The following is a 13012-nucleotide window of genomic DNA, read 5'->3' on the forward strand; positions in this document are numbered from 1 at the left end:
CAGGAACAGGAGGCGGCTCTGGCAAAGGAAGCGGCTCAGGAACTGGAAGCGGCTCAGGAACTGGAGGCGGCTCAGGAACAGGAGGCGGCTCTGGCAAAGGAAGCGGCTCTGGCAAAGGAAGCGGCTCAGGCACAGGAGGTGGCTCAGGAACAGGAGGTGGCTCAGGAACAGGAGGCGGCTCAGGAACAGGAGGTGGCTCAGGTACAGGAGGCGGCTCAGGAACAGGAGGCGGCTCAGGAACAGGAAGCGGCTCTGGCAAAGGAAGCGGCTCTGGCAAAGGAAGCGGCTCAGGCACAGGAGGTGGCTCAGGAACAGGAGGTGGCTCAGGAACAGGAGGCGGCTCAGGAACAGGAGGTGGCTCAGGTACAGGAGGCGGCTCAGGAACAGGAGGTGGCTCAGGAAGAGGAAGCGGCTCAGGAACAGGAGGTGGCTCAGGAACAGGAGGCGGCTCTGGCAAAGGAAGCGGCTCTGGCAAAGGAAGCGGCTCAGGCACAGGAGGTGGCTCAGGAACAGGAGGCGGCTCAGGAACAGGAGGCGGCTCAGGAACAGGAGGCGGCTACAGCTCAGGAACAGGAAGTGGCTCAGGAACAGGAGGTGGCTCAGGAACTGGGGGCGGCTCAGGAACAGGAGGTGGCTCAGGAACAGGAAGTGGCTCAGGAATAGGAGGTGGCTCAGGAACTGGAGGTGGCTCAGGAACAGGAGGCGGCTCAGGAACAGGAGGCGGCTCAGGAACAGGAGGCGGCTACGGGACAGGTAGTGGCTCAGGAACAGGAAGTGGCTCAGGAACTGGAGGTGGCTCAGGAACTGGAGGCGGCTCAGGAACAGGAGGCGGCTCAGGAACAGGAGGCGGCTCAGGAACAGGAGGCGGCTCAGGAGGCGGCTACGGGGCAGGAAGTGGCTCAGGAACAGGAGGTGGCTCAGGAGGCGGCTACGGGGCAGGAAGTAGCTCAGGAACAGGAGGCGGCTCAGGAACAGGAGGTGGCTCAGGAACAGGAGGCGGCTCAGGAACAGGAGGCGGCTCAGGAACAGGAGGCGGCTATGGGACAGGAAGTGGCTCAGGAACAGGAAGTGGCTCAGGAACTGGAGGCGGCTACGGGGCAGGAGATGGAGGCGGCTCAGGAACAGGAGGTGGCTCAGGAACAGGAGGCGGCTCAGGAGGCGGCTACGGGGCAGGAAGTGGCTCAGGAACAGGAAGTGGCTCAGGAACTGGAGGCGGCTACGGGGCAGGAGATGGATACGGCTCAGGAACAGGAGGCGGCTACAGCTCAGGAACAGGAGGCGGCTCAGGAGGCGGCTACGGGGCAGGAAGTGGCTCAGGAACTGGAGGTGGCTCAGGAACAGGAGGCGGCTCAGGAACAGGAGGCGGCTCAGGAACAGGAGGCGGCTACGGGACAGGAAGTGGCTCAGGAACAGGAAGTGGCTCAGGAACAGGAAGTGGCTCAGGAACAGGAGGTGGCTCAGGAACTGGAGGTGGCTCAGGAACTGGAGGCGGCTACGGGGCAGGAGATGGATACGGCTCTGGCACAGGAGGCGGCTCAGGAACAGGAGGTGGCTCAGGAACCGGAGGTGGCTCAGGAACAGGAAGTGGCTCAGGAACTGGAGGCGGCTCAGGAACAGGAGGCGGCTCAGGAGGCGGCTACGGGGCAGGAAGTGGCTCAGGAATAGGAGGTGGCTCAGGAACTGGAGGCGGCTCAGGAACAGGAGGTGGCTCAGGAGGCGGCTCAGGAACAGGAGGCGGCTACGGGACAGGAAGTGGCTCAGGAACAGGAAGTGGCTCAGGAACTCGAGGTGGCTCAGGAACTGGAGGTGGCTCAGGAACAGGAGGCGGCTCAGGAACAGGAGGCGGCTACAGCTCAGGAACAGGAAGTGGCTCAGGGACAGGAGGTGGCTCAGGAACTGGGGGCGGCTCAGGAACAGGAGGTGGCTCAGGAACAGGAAGTGGCTCAGGAATAGGAGGTGGCTCAGGAACTGGAGGTGGCTCAGGAACAGGAGGCGGCTCAGGAACAGGAAGTGGCTCAGGAACAGGAAGTGGCTCAGGAACTCGAAGTGGCTCAGGAACTGGAGGTGGCTCAGGAACAGGAGGCGGCTCAGGAACAGGAGGCGGCTACGGGACAGGAAGTGGCTCAGGAACAGGAAGTGGCTCAGGAACTGGAGGTGGCTCAGGAACTGGAGGTGGCTCAGGAACAGGAGGCGGCTCAGGAACAGGAGGCGGCTACAGCTCAGGAACAGGAAGTGGCTCAGGAACAGGAGGTGGCTCAGGAACTGGGGGCGGCTCAGGAACAGGAGGTGGCTCAGGAACAGGAAGTGGCTCAGGAATAGGAGGTGGCTCAGGAACTGGAGGTGGCTCAGGAACAGGAGGCGGCTCAGGAACAGGAGGCGGCTCAGGAACAGGAGGCGGCTACGGGACAGGTAGTGGCTTAGGAACAGGAAGTGGCTCAGGAACTGGAGGTGGCTCAGGAACTGGAGGCGGCTCAGGAACAGGAGGCGGCTCAGGAACAGGAGGCGGCTACGGGACAGGAAGTGGCTCAGGAACAGGAAGTGGCTCAGGAACTGGAGGCGGCTACGGGGCAGGAGATGGATACGGCTCAGGAACAGGAGGCGGCTCAGGAACAGGAGGTGGCTCAGGAACCGGAGGTGGCTCAGGAACAGGAAGTGGCTCAGGAACTGGAGGTGGCTCAGGAACTGGAGGCGGCTCAGGAACAGGAGGCGGCTCAGGAGGCGGCTACGGGGCAGGAAGTGGCTCAGGAATAGGAGGTGGCTCAGGAACTGGAGGCGGCTCAGGAACAGGAGGTGGCTCAGGAGGCGGCTCAGGAACAGGAGGCGGCTACGGGACAGGAAGTGGCTCAGGAACAGGAAGTGGCTCAGGAACTCGAGGTGGCTCAGGAACTGGAGGTGGCTCAGGAACAGGAGGCGGCTCAGGAACAGGAGGCGGCTACAGCTCAGGAACAGGAAGTGGCTCAGGAACAGGAGGTGGCTCAGGAACGGGGGGCGGCTCGGGAACAGGAGGTGGCTCAGGAACAGGAAGTGGCTCAGGAATAGGAGGTGGCTCAGGAACTGGAGGTGGCTCAGGAACAGGAGGCGGCTCAGGAACAGGAAGTGGCTCAGGAACAGGAAGTGGCTCAGGAACTCGAAGTGGCTCAGGAACAGGAGGCGGCTCAGGAACAGGAGGCGGCTCAGGAACAGGAGGCGGCTACGGGACAGGAAGTGGCTCAGGAACAGGAAGTGGCTCAGGAACTGGAGGTGGCTCAGGAACTGGAGGCGGCTCAGGAACAGGAGGCGGCTCAGGAACAGGAGGCGGCTACGGGACAGGAAGTGGCTCAGGAACAGGAGGTGGCTCAGGAACTGGGGGCGGCTCAGGAACAGGAGGTGGCTCAGGAACAGGAAGTGGCTCAGGAATAGGAGGTGGCTCAGGAACTGGAGGTGGCTCAGGAACAGGAGGCGGCTCAGGAACAGGAGGCGGCTCAGGAACAGGAGGCGGCTACGGGACAGGTAGTGGCTTAGGAACAGGAAGTGGCTCAGGAACTGGAGGTGGCTCAGGAACTGGAGGCGGCTCAGGAACAGGAGGCGGCTCAGGAACAGGAGGCGGCTACGGGACAGGAAGTGGCTCAGGAACAGGAAGTGGCTCAGGAACTGGAGGCGGCTACGGGGCAGGAGATGGATACGGCTCAGGAACAGGAGGCGGCTACAGCTCAGTAACAGGAGGCGGCTCAGGAGGCGGCTACGGGGCAGGAAGTGGCTCAGGAACAGGAGGCGGCTCAGGAACAGGAGGTGGCTCAGGAACAAGAGGCGGCTCAGGAACAGGAGGCGGCTCAGGAGGCGGCTACGGGACAGGAAGTGGCTCAGGAACTGGAGGTGGCTCAGGAACTGGAGGTGGCTCAGGAACAGGAGGCGGCTACGGGGCAGGAAGTGGCTCAGGAACAGGAGGTGGCTCAGGAACCGGAGGTGGCTCAGGAACAGGAGGCGGCTCAGGAACAGGAGGCGGCTCAGGAACTGGAGGTGGCTCAGGAACAGGAGGCGGCTCAGGAACAGGAGGCGGCTCAGGAACAGGAGGCGGCTACGGGACAGGAAGTGGCTCAGGAACAGGAAGTGGCTCAGGAACTGGAGGTGGCTCAGGAACTGGAGGCGGCTCAGGAACAGGAGGCGGCTCAGGAACAGGAGGCGGCTACAGGACAAGAAGTGGCTCAGGAACTGGAGGTGGCTCAGGAACTGGAGGTGGCTCAGGAACTGGAGGTGGCTCAGGAACAGGAGGCGGCTCAGGAACAGGAGGCGGCTACAGCTCAGGAACAGGAAGTGGCTCAGGAACAGGAGGTGGCTCAGGAACTGGGGGCGGCTCAGGAACAGGAGGTGGCTCAGGAACAGGAGGCGGCTTAGGAACAGGAGGTGGCTCAGGAGGCGGCTACGGGGCAGGAAGTGGCTCAGGAACAGGAAGTGGCTCAGGAACAGGAGGCGGCTCAGGAACAGGAGGTGGCTCAGGAACTGGAGGCGGCTCAGGAACAGGAGGCGGCTCAGGAGGCGGCTACGGGACAGGAAGTGGCTCAGGAACAGGAAGTGGCTCAGGAACTGGAGGTGGCTCAGGAACTGGAGGTGGCTCAGGAACTGGAGGCGGCTCAGGAGCAGGAGGCGGCTCAGGATCAGGAGGCGGCTACGGAACAGGAAGTGGCTCAGGAACAGGAAGTGGCTCAGGAACTGGAGGCGGCTACGGGGCAGGAGATGGATACGGCTCAGGAACAGGAGGCGGCTACAGCTCAGGAACAGGAGGCGGCTCAGGAGGCGGCTACGGGGCAGGAAGTGGCTCAGGAACAGGAGGTGGCTCAGGAACTGGAGGTGGCTCAGGAACAGGGGGCGGCTCAGGAGGCGGCTACGGGACAGGAAGTGGCTCAGGAACAGGAAGTGGCTCAGGAACAGGAGGCGGCTCAGGAGGCGGCTACGGGGCAGGAAGTGGCTCAGGAACAGGAGGTGGCTCAGGAACTGGAGGTGGCTCAGGAACAGGAGGCGGCTCAGGAACAGGAGGCGGCTCAGGAGGCGGCTACGGGACAGGAAGTGGCTCAGGAACAGGAAGTGGCTCAGGAACAGGAGGCGGCTCAGGAGGCGGCTACGGGGCAGGAAGTGGCTCAGGAATAGGAGGTGGCTCAGGAACTGGAGGTGGCTCAGGAACAGGAGGCGGCTCAGGAACAGGAGGCGGCTACGGGACAGGAAGTGGCTCAGGAACTGGAGGTGGCTCAGGAACTGGAGGTGGCTCAGGAACTGGAGGTGGCTCAGGAACAGGAGGCGGCTCAGGAACAGGAGGCGGCTACAGCTCAGGAACAGGAAGTGGCTCAGGAACAGGAGGTGGCTCAGGAACTGGGGGCAGCTCAGGAACAGGAGGTGGCTCAGGAACAGGAGGCGGCTTAGGAACAGGAGGTGGCTCAGGAGGCGGCTACGGGGCAGGAAGTGGCTCAGGAACAGGAAGTGGCTCAGGAACAGGAGGCGGCTCAGGAACAGGAGGCGGCTACGGGACAGGAAGTGGCTCAGGAACAGGAAGTGGCTCAGGAACTGGAGGCGGCTACGGGGCAGGAGATGGATACGGTTCAGGAACAGGAGGCGGCTACAGCTCAGGAACAGGAGGCGGCTCAGGAAGCGGCTACGGGGCAGGAAGTGGCTCAGGAACAGGAGGCGGCTCAGGAACAGGAGGTGGCTCAGGAACAAGAGGCGGCTCAGGAACAGGAGGCGGCTCAGGAGGCGGTTACGGGACAGGAAGTGGCTCAGGAACTGGAGGTGGCTCAGGAACTGGAGGTGGCTCAGGAACAGGAGGCGGCTACGGGGCAGGAAGTGGCTCAGGAACAGGAGGTGGCTCAGGAACCGGAGGTGGCTCAGGAACAGGAGGCGGCTCAGGAACAGGAGGCGGCTCAGGAACTGGAGGTGGCTCAGGAACAGGAGGCGGCTCAGGAACAGGAGGCGGCTCAGGAACAGGAGGCGGCTACGGGACAGGAAGTGGCTCAGGAACAGGAAGTGGCTCAGGAACAGGAGGCGGCTCAGGAACAGGAGGCGGCTACGGGACAGGAAGTGGCTCAGGAACAGGAAGTGGCTCAGGAACTGGAGGTGGCTCAGGAACTGGAGGCGGCTCAGGAACAGGAGGCGGCTCAGGAACAGGAGGCGGCTACGGGACAGGAAGTGGCTCAGGAACAGGAAGTGGCTCAGGAACTGGAGGCGGCTACGGGGCAGGAGATGGATACGGCTCAGGAACAGGAGGCGGCTACAGCTCAGGACCAGGAGGCGGCTCAGGAGGCGGCTACGGGGCAGGAAGTGGCTCAGGAACAGGAGGCGGCTCAGGAACAGGAGGTGGCTCAGGAACAGGAGGCGGCTCAGGAACAGGAGGCGGCTCAGGAGGCGGCTACGGGACAGGAAGTGGCTCAGGAACAGGAAGTGGCTCAGGAACTAGAGGTGGCTCAGGAACTGGAGGTGGCTCAGGAACAGGAGGCGGCTCAGGAACTGGAGGCGGCTACGGGGCAGGAGATGGATACGGCTCAGGAACAGGAGGCGGCTACAGCTCAGGAACAGGAGGCGGCTCAGGAGGCGGCTACGGGGCAGGAAGTGGCTCAGGAACAGGAGGTGGCTCAGGAACTGGAGGTGGCTCAGGAACAGGGGGCGGCTCAGGAGGCGGCTACGGGACAGGAAGTGGCTCAGGAACAGGAAGTGGCTCAGGAACAGGAGGCGGCTCAGGAGGCGGCTACGGGGCAGGAAGTGGCTCAGGAACAGGAGGTGGCTCAGGAACTGGAGGTGGCTCAGGAACAGGAGGCGGCTCAGGAACAGGAGGCGGCTCAGGAACAGGAGGCGGCTCAGGAGGCGGCTACGGGGCAGGAAGTGGCTCAGGAATAGGAGGTGGCTCAGGAACTGGAGGTGGCTCAGGAACAGGAGGCGGCTCAGGAACAGGAGGCGGCTCAGGAACAGGAGGCGGCTACGGGACAGGAAGTGGCTCAGGAACAGGAAGTGGCTCAGGAACTGGAGGTGGCTCAGGAACTGGAGGTGGCTCAGGAACAGGAGGCGGCTCAGGAACAGGAGGCGGCTACAGCTCAGGAACAGGAAGTGGCTCAGGAACAGGAGGTGGCTCAGGAACTGGGGGCGGCTCAGGAACAGGAGGTGGCTCAGGAACAGGAGGCGGCTTAGGAACAGGAGGTGGCTCAGGAGGCGGCTACGGGGCAGGAAGTGGCTCAGGAACAGGAAGTGGCTCAGGAACTGGAAGTGGCTCAGGAACTGGAAGTGGCTCAGGAACTGGAAGTGGCTCAGGAACTGGAAGTGGCTCAGGAACTGGAAGTGGCTCAGGAACAGGAAGTGGCTCAGGAACAGGAGGCGGCTCAGGAACAGGAGGCGGCTACGGGGCAGGAGATGGATACGGCTCAGGAACAGGAGGCGGCTACAGCTCAGGAACAGGAGGCGGCTCAGGAGGCGGCTACGGGGCAGGAAGTGGCTCAGGAACAGGAGGCGGCTCAGGAGGCGGCTACGGGACAGGAAGTGGCTCAGGAACAGGAGGTGGCTCAGGAACTGGAGGTGGCTCAGGAACAGGAAGTGGCTCAGGAACTGGAAGTGGCGCCGGAACAGGAAGTGGCTCAGGATTTGGAAGTGGCTCAGGAACTGGAAGTGGCTCAGGAACAGGAAGTGGCTCAGGTACAGGAAGCGGCTCTGGAGGTGGCTACGGGGCAGGAGATGGATACGGCTCAGGAACAGGAGGCGGCTCAGGAGGCGGCTACGGGGCAGGAGATGGATACGGCTCAGGAACAGGAGGCGGCTACGGCTCAGGAACAGGAGGCAGCTCAGGAGGCGGCTACGGGGCAGGAAGTGGCTCAGGAACTGGAAGTGGCTCTGGAACAGGAGGTGGCTCAGGAACTGGAAGCAGCTCAGGAGGCGGCTACGGGGCAGGAAGTGGCTCAGGAGGCGGCTACGGGGTAGGAAGTGGCTCAGGAACAGGAGGCGGCTCAGGAGGCGGCTACGGGGCAGGAAGTGGCTCAGGAACTGGAAGTGGCTCAGGAACTGGAAGTGGCTCAGGAACTGGAAGTGGCTCAGGAACTGGAAGTGGCTCTAGAACAGGAGGCGGCTCAGGAGGCGGCTACGGGGCAGGAAGTGGCTCAGGAACAGGAGGTGTCTCAGGAACTGGAGGTGGCTCAGGAACAGGGGGCGGCTCAGGAGGCGGCTACGGGACAGGAAGTGGCTCAGGAACAGGAAGTGGCTCAGGAACAGGAGGCGGCTCAGGAGGCGGCTACGGGGCAGGAAGTGGCTCAGGAACAGGAGGTGGCTCAGGAACTGGAGGTGGCTCAGGAACAGGAGGCGGCTCAGGAACAGGAGGCGGCTCAGGAACAGGAGGCGGCTACGGGACAGGAAGTGGCTCAGGAACAGGAAGTGGCTCAGGAACTGGAGGTGGCTCAGGAACTGGAGGTGGCTCAGGAACAGGAGGCGGCTCAGGAACAGGAGGCGGCTCAGGAGGCGGCTACAGGACAGGAAGTGGCTCAGGAACAGGAAGTGGCTCAGGAACAGGAAGTGGCTCTGGAACTGGAAGTGGCTCAGGAACTGGAAGTGACTCAGGAACTGGAAGTGGCTCAGGAACTGGAAGTGGCTCAGGAACAGGAAGTGGCTCAGGAACAGGAAGTGGCTCAGGAACAGGAGGCGGCTCAGGAGGCGGCTACGGGGCAGGAATTGGCTCAGGAACAGGAGGTGGCTCAGGAACTGGAGGTGGCTCAGGAACAGGGGGCGGCTCGGGAGGTGGCTACGGGACAGGAAGTGGCTCAGGAACAGGAAGTGGCTCAGGAACAGGAGGCGGCTCAGGAGGCGGCTACGGGGCAGGAAGTGGCTCAGGAACAGGAGGTGGCTCAGGAACAGGAGGCGGCTCAGGAACAGGAGGCGGCTCAGGAACAGGAGGCGGCTACGGGGCAGGAAGTGGCGCAGGAACAGGAGGTGGCTCAGGAACTGGAGGTGGCTCAGGAACAGGAGGCGGCTCAGGAACAGGAGGCGGCTCAGGAGGCGGCTACGGGACAGGAAGTGGCTCAGGAACAGGAAGTGGCTCAGGAACAGGAGGCGGCTCAGGAGGCGGCTACGGGGCAGGAAGTGGCTCAGGAATAGGAGGTGGCTCAGGAACTGGAGGTGGCTCAGGAACAGGAGGCGGCTCAGGAACAGGAGGCGGCTCAGGAACAGGAGGCGGCTACGGGACAAGAAGTGGCTCAGGAACTGGAGGTGGCTCAGGAACTGGAGGTGGCTCAGGAACTGGAGGTGGCTCAGGAACAGGAGGCGGCTCAGGAACAGGAGGCGGCTACAGCTCAGGAACAGGAAGTGGCTCAGGAACAGGAGGCGGCTTAGGAACAGGAGGTGGCTCAGGAGGCGGCTACGGGGCAGGAAGTGGCTCAGGAACAGGAAGTGGCTCAGGAACAGGAGGCGGCTCAGGAACAGGAGGCGGCTACGGGACAGGAAGTGGCTCAGGAACAGGAAGTGGCTCAGGAACTGGAGGCGGCTACGGGGCAGGAGATGGATACGGCTCAGGAACAGGAGGCGGCTACAGCTCAGGAACAGGAGGCGGCTCAGGAGGCGGCTACGGGGCAGGAAGTGGCTCAGGAACAGGAGGCGGCTCAGGAACAGGAGGTGGCTCAGGAACTGGAGGCGGCTCAGGAACAGGAGGCGGCTCAGGAGGCGGCTACGGGACAGGAAGTGGCTCAGGAACAGGAAGTGGCTCAGGAACAGGAGGCGGCTCAGGAGGCGGCTACGGGGCAGGAAGTGGCTCAGGAATAGGAGGTGGCTCAGGAACTGGAGGTGGCTCAGGAACAGGAGGCGGCTCAGGAACAGGAGGCGGCTCAGGAACAGGAGGCGGCTACGGGACAGGAAGTGGCTCAGGAACTGGAGGTGGCTCAGGAACTGGAGGTGGCTCAGGAACTGGAGGTGGCTCAGGAACAGGAGGCGGCTCAGGAACAGGAGGCGGCTACAGCTCAGGAACAGGAAGTGGCTCAGGAACAGGAGGTGGCTCAGGAACTGGGGGCGGCTCAGGAACAGGAGGTGGCTCAGGAACAGGAGGCGGCTTAGGAACAGGAGGTGGCTCAGGAGGCGGCTACGGGGCAGGAAGTGGCTCAGGAACAGGAAGTGGCTCAGGAACAGGAGGCGGCTCAGGAACAGGAGGCGGCTACGGGACAGGAAGTGGCTCAGGAACAGGAAGTGGCTCAGGAACTGGAGGCGGCTACGGGGCAGGAGATGGATACGGCTCAGGAACAGGAGGCGGCTACAGCTCAGGAACAGGAGGCGGCTCAGGAAGCGGCTACGGGGCAGGAAGTGGCTCAGGAACAGGAGGCGGCTCAGGAACAGGAGGTGGCTCAGGAACAAGAGGCGGCTCAGGAACAGGAGGCGGCTCAGGAGGCGGTTACGGGACAGGAAGTGGCTCAGGAACTGGAGGTGGCTCAGGAACTGGAGGTGGCTCAGGAACAGGAGGCGGCTACGGGGCAGGAAGTGGCTCAGGAACAGGAGGTGGCTCAGGAACCGGAGGTGGCTCAGGAACAGGAGGCGGCTCAGGAACAGGAGGCGGCTCAGGAACTGGAGGTGGCTCAGGAACAGGAGGCGGCTCAGGAACAGGAGGCGGCTCAGGAACAGGAGGCGGCTACGGGACAGGAAGTGGCTCAGGAACAGGAAGTGGCTCAGGAACAGGAGGCGGCTCAGGAACAGGAGGCGGCTACGGGACAGGAAGTGGCTCAGGAACAGGAAGTGGCTCAGGAACTGGAGGTGGCTCAGGAACTGGAGGCGGCTCAGGAACAGGAGGCGGCTCAGGAACAGGAGGCGGCTACGGGACAGGAAGTGGCTCAGGAACAGGAAGTGGCTCAGGAACTGGAGGCGGCTACGGGGCAGGAGATGGATACGGCTCAGGAACAGGAGGCGGCTACAGCTCAGGACCAGGAGGCGGCTCAGGAGGCGGCTACGGGGCAGGAAGTGGCTCAGGAACAGGAGGCGGCTCAGGAACAGGAGGTGGCTCAGGAACAGGAGGCGGCTCAGGAACAGGAGGCGGCTCAGGAGGCGGCTACGGGACAGGAAGTGGCTCAGGAACAGGAAGTGGCTCAGGAACTAGAGGTGGCTCAGGAACTGGAGGTGGCTCAGGAACAGGAGGCGGCTCAGGAACTGGAGGCGGCTACGGGGCAGGAGATGGATACGGCTCAGGAACAGGAGGCGGCTACAGCTCAGGAACAGGAGGCGGCTCAGGAGGCGGCTACGGGGCAGGAAGTGGCTCAGGAACAGGAGGTGGCTCAGGAACTGGAGGTGGCTCAGGAACAGGGGGCGGCTCAGGAGGCGGCTACGGGACAGGAAGTGGCTCAGGAACAGGAAGTGGCTCAGGAACAGGAGGCGGCTCAGGAGGCGGCTACGGGGCAGGAAGTGGCTCAGGAACAGGAGGTGGCTCAGGAACTGGAGGTGGCTCAGGAACAGGAGGCGGCTCAGGAACAGGAGGCGGCTCAGGAACAGGAGGCGGCTCAGGAGGCGGCTACGGGGCAGGAAGTGGCTCAGGAATAGGAGGTGGCTCAGGAACTGGAGGTGGCTCAGGAACAGGAGGCGGCTCAGGAACAGGAGGCGGCTCAGGAACAGGAGGCGGCTACGGGACAGGAAGTGGCTCAGGAACAGGAAGTGGCTCAGGAACTGGAGGTGGCTCAGGAACTGGAGGTGGCTCAGGAACAGGAGGCGGCTCAGGAACAGGAGGCGGCTACAGCTCAGGAACAGGAAGTGGCTCAGGAACAGGAGGTGGCTCAGGAACTGGGGGCGGCTCAGGAACAGGAGGTGGCTCAGGAACAGGAGGCGGCTTAGGAACAGGAGGTGGCTCAGGAGGCGGCTACGGGGCAGGAAGTGGCTCAGGAACAGGAAGTGGCTCAGGAACTGGAAGTGGCTCAGGAACTGGAAGTGGCTCAGGAACTGGAAGTGGCTCAGGAACTGGAAGTGGCTCAGGAACTGGAAGTGGCTCAGGAACAGGAAGTGGCTCAGGAACAGGAGGCGGCTCAGGAACAGGAGGCGGCTACGGGGCAGGAGATGGATACGGCTCAGGAACAGGAGGCGGCTACAGCTCAGGAACAGGAGGCGGCTCAGGAGGCGGCTACGGGGCAGGAAGTGGCTCAGGAACAGGAGGCGGCTCAGGAGGCGGCTACGGGACAGGAAGTGGCTCAGGAACAGGAGGTGGCTCAGGAACTGGAGGTGGCTCAGGAACAGGAAGTGGCTCAGGAACTGGAAGTGGCGCCGGAACAGGAAGTGGCTCAGGATTTGGAAGTGGCTCAGGAACTGGAAGTGGCTCAGGAACAGGAAGTGGCTCAGGTACAGGAAGCGGCTCTGGAGGTGGCTACGGGGCAGGAGATGGATACGGCTCAGGAACAGGAGGCGGCTCAGGAGGCGGCTACGGGGCAGGAGATGGATACGGCTCAGGAACAGGAGGCGGCTACGGCTCAGGAACAGGAGGCAGCTCAGGAGGCGGCTACGGGGCAGGAAGTGGCTCAGGAACTGGAAGTGGCTCTGGAACAGGAGGTGGCTCAGGAACTGGAAGCGGCTCAGGAGGCGGCTACGGGGCAGGAAGTGGCTCAGGAGGCGGCTACGGGGTAGGAAGTGGCTCAGGAACAGGAGGCGGCTCAGGAGGCGGCTACGGGGCAGGAAGTGGCTCAGGAACTGGAAGTGGCTCAGGAACTGGAAGTGGCTCAGGAACTGGAAGTGGCTCAGGAACTGGAAGTGGCTCTAGAACAGGAGGCGGCTACGGGGCAGGAGATGGATACGGCTCAGGAACAGGAGGCGGCTACGGCTCAGGAACAGGAAGCGGCTCAGGAGGCGGCTACGGGACAGGAAGTGGCTCAGGAACTGGAAGTGGCTCTGGAACAGGAGGTGGCTCAGGAACTGGAAGGGGCTCAGGAGGCGGCTACGGGGCAGGAAGTGGCTCAGGAACAGGAGGTGGCTCAGGAACTGGAAGCGGCGCAGGAGGCGGCTACGAATTTTATTTATTATTTGCTTAAGTTAGTGGTTGTTTACTTATAGTATTTATTTTTTTCAATCAGAG

This window comes from Pararge aegeria, chromosome 27 (genome assembly GCF_905163445.1).
Source record: "Pararge aegeria chromosome 27, ilParAegt1.1, whole genome shotgun sequence".
Lineage (NCBI taxonomy): Eukaryota > Metazoa > Arthropoda > Insecta > Lepidoptera > Nymphalidae > Pararge > Pararge aegeria.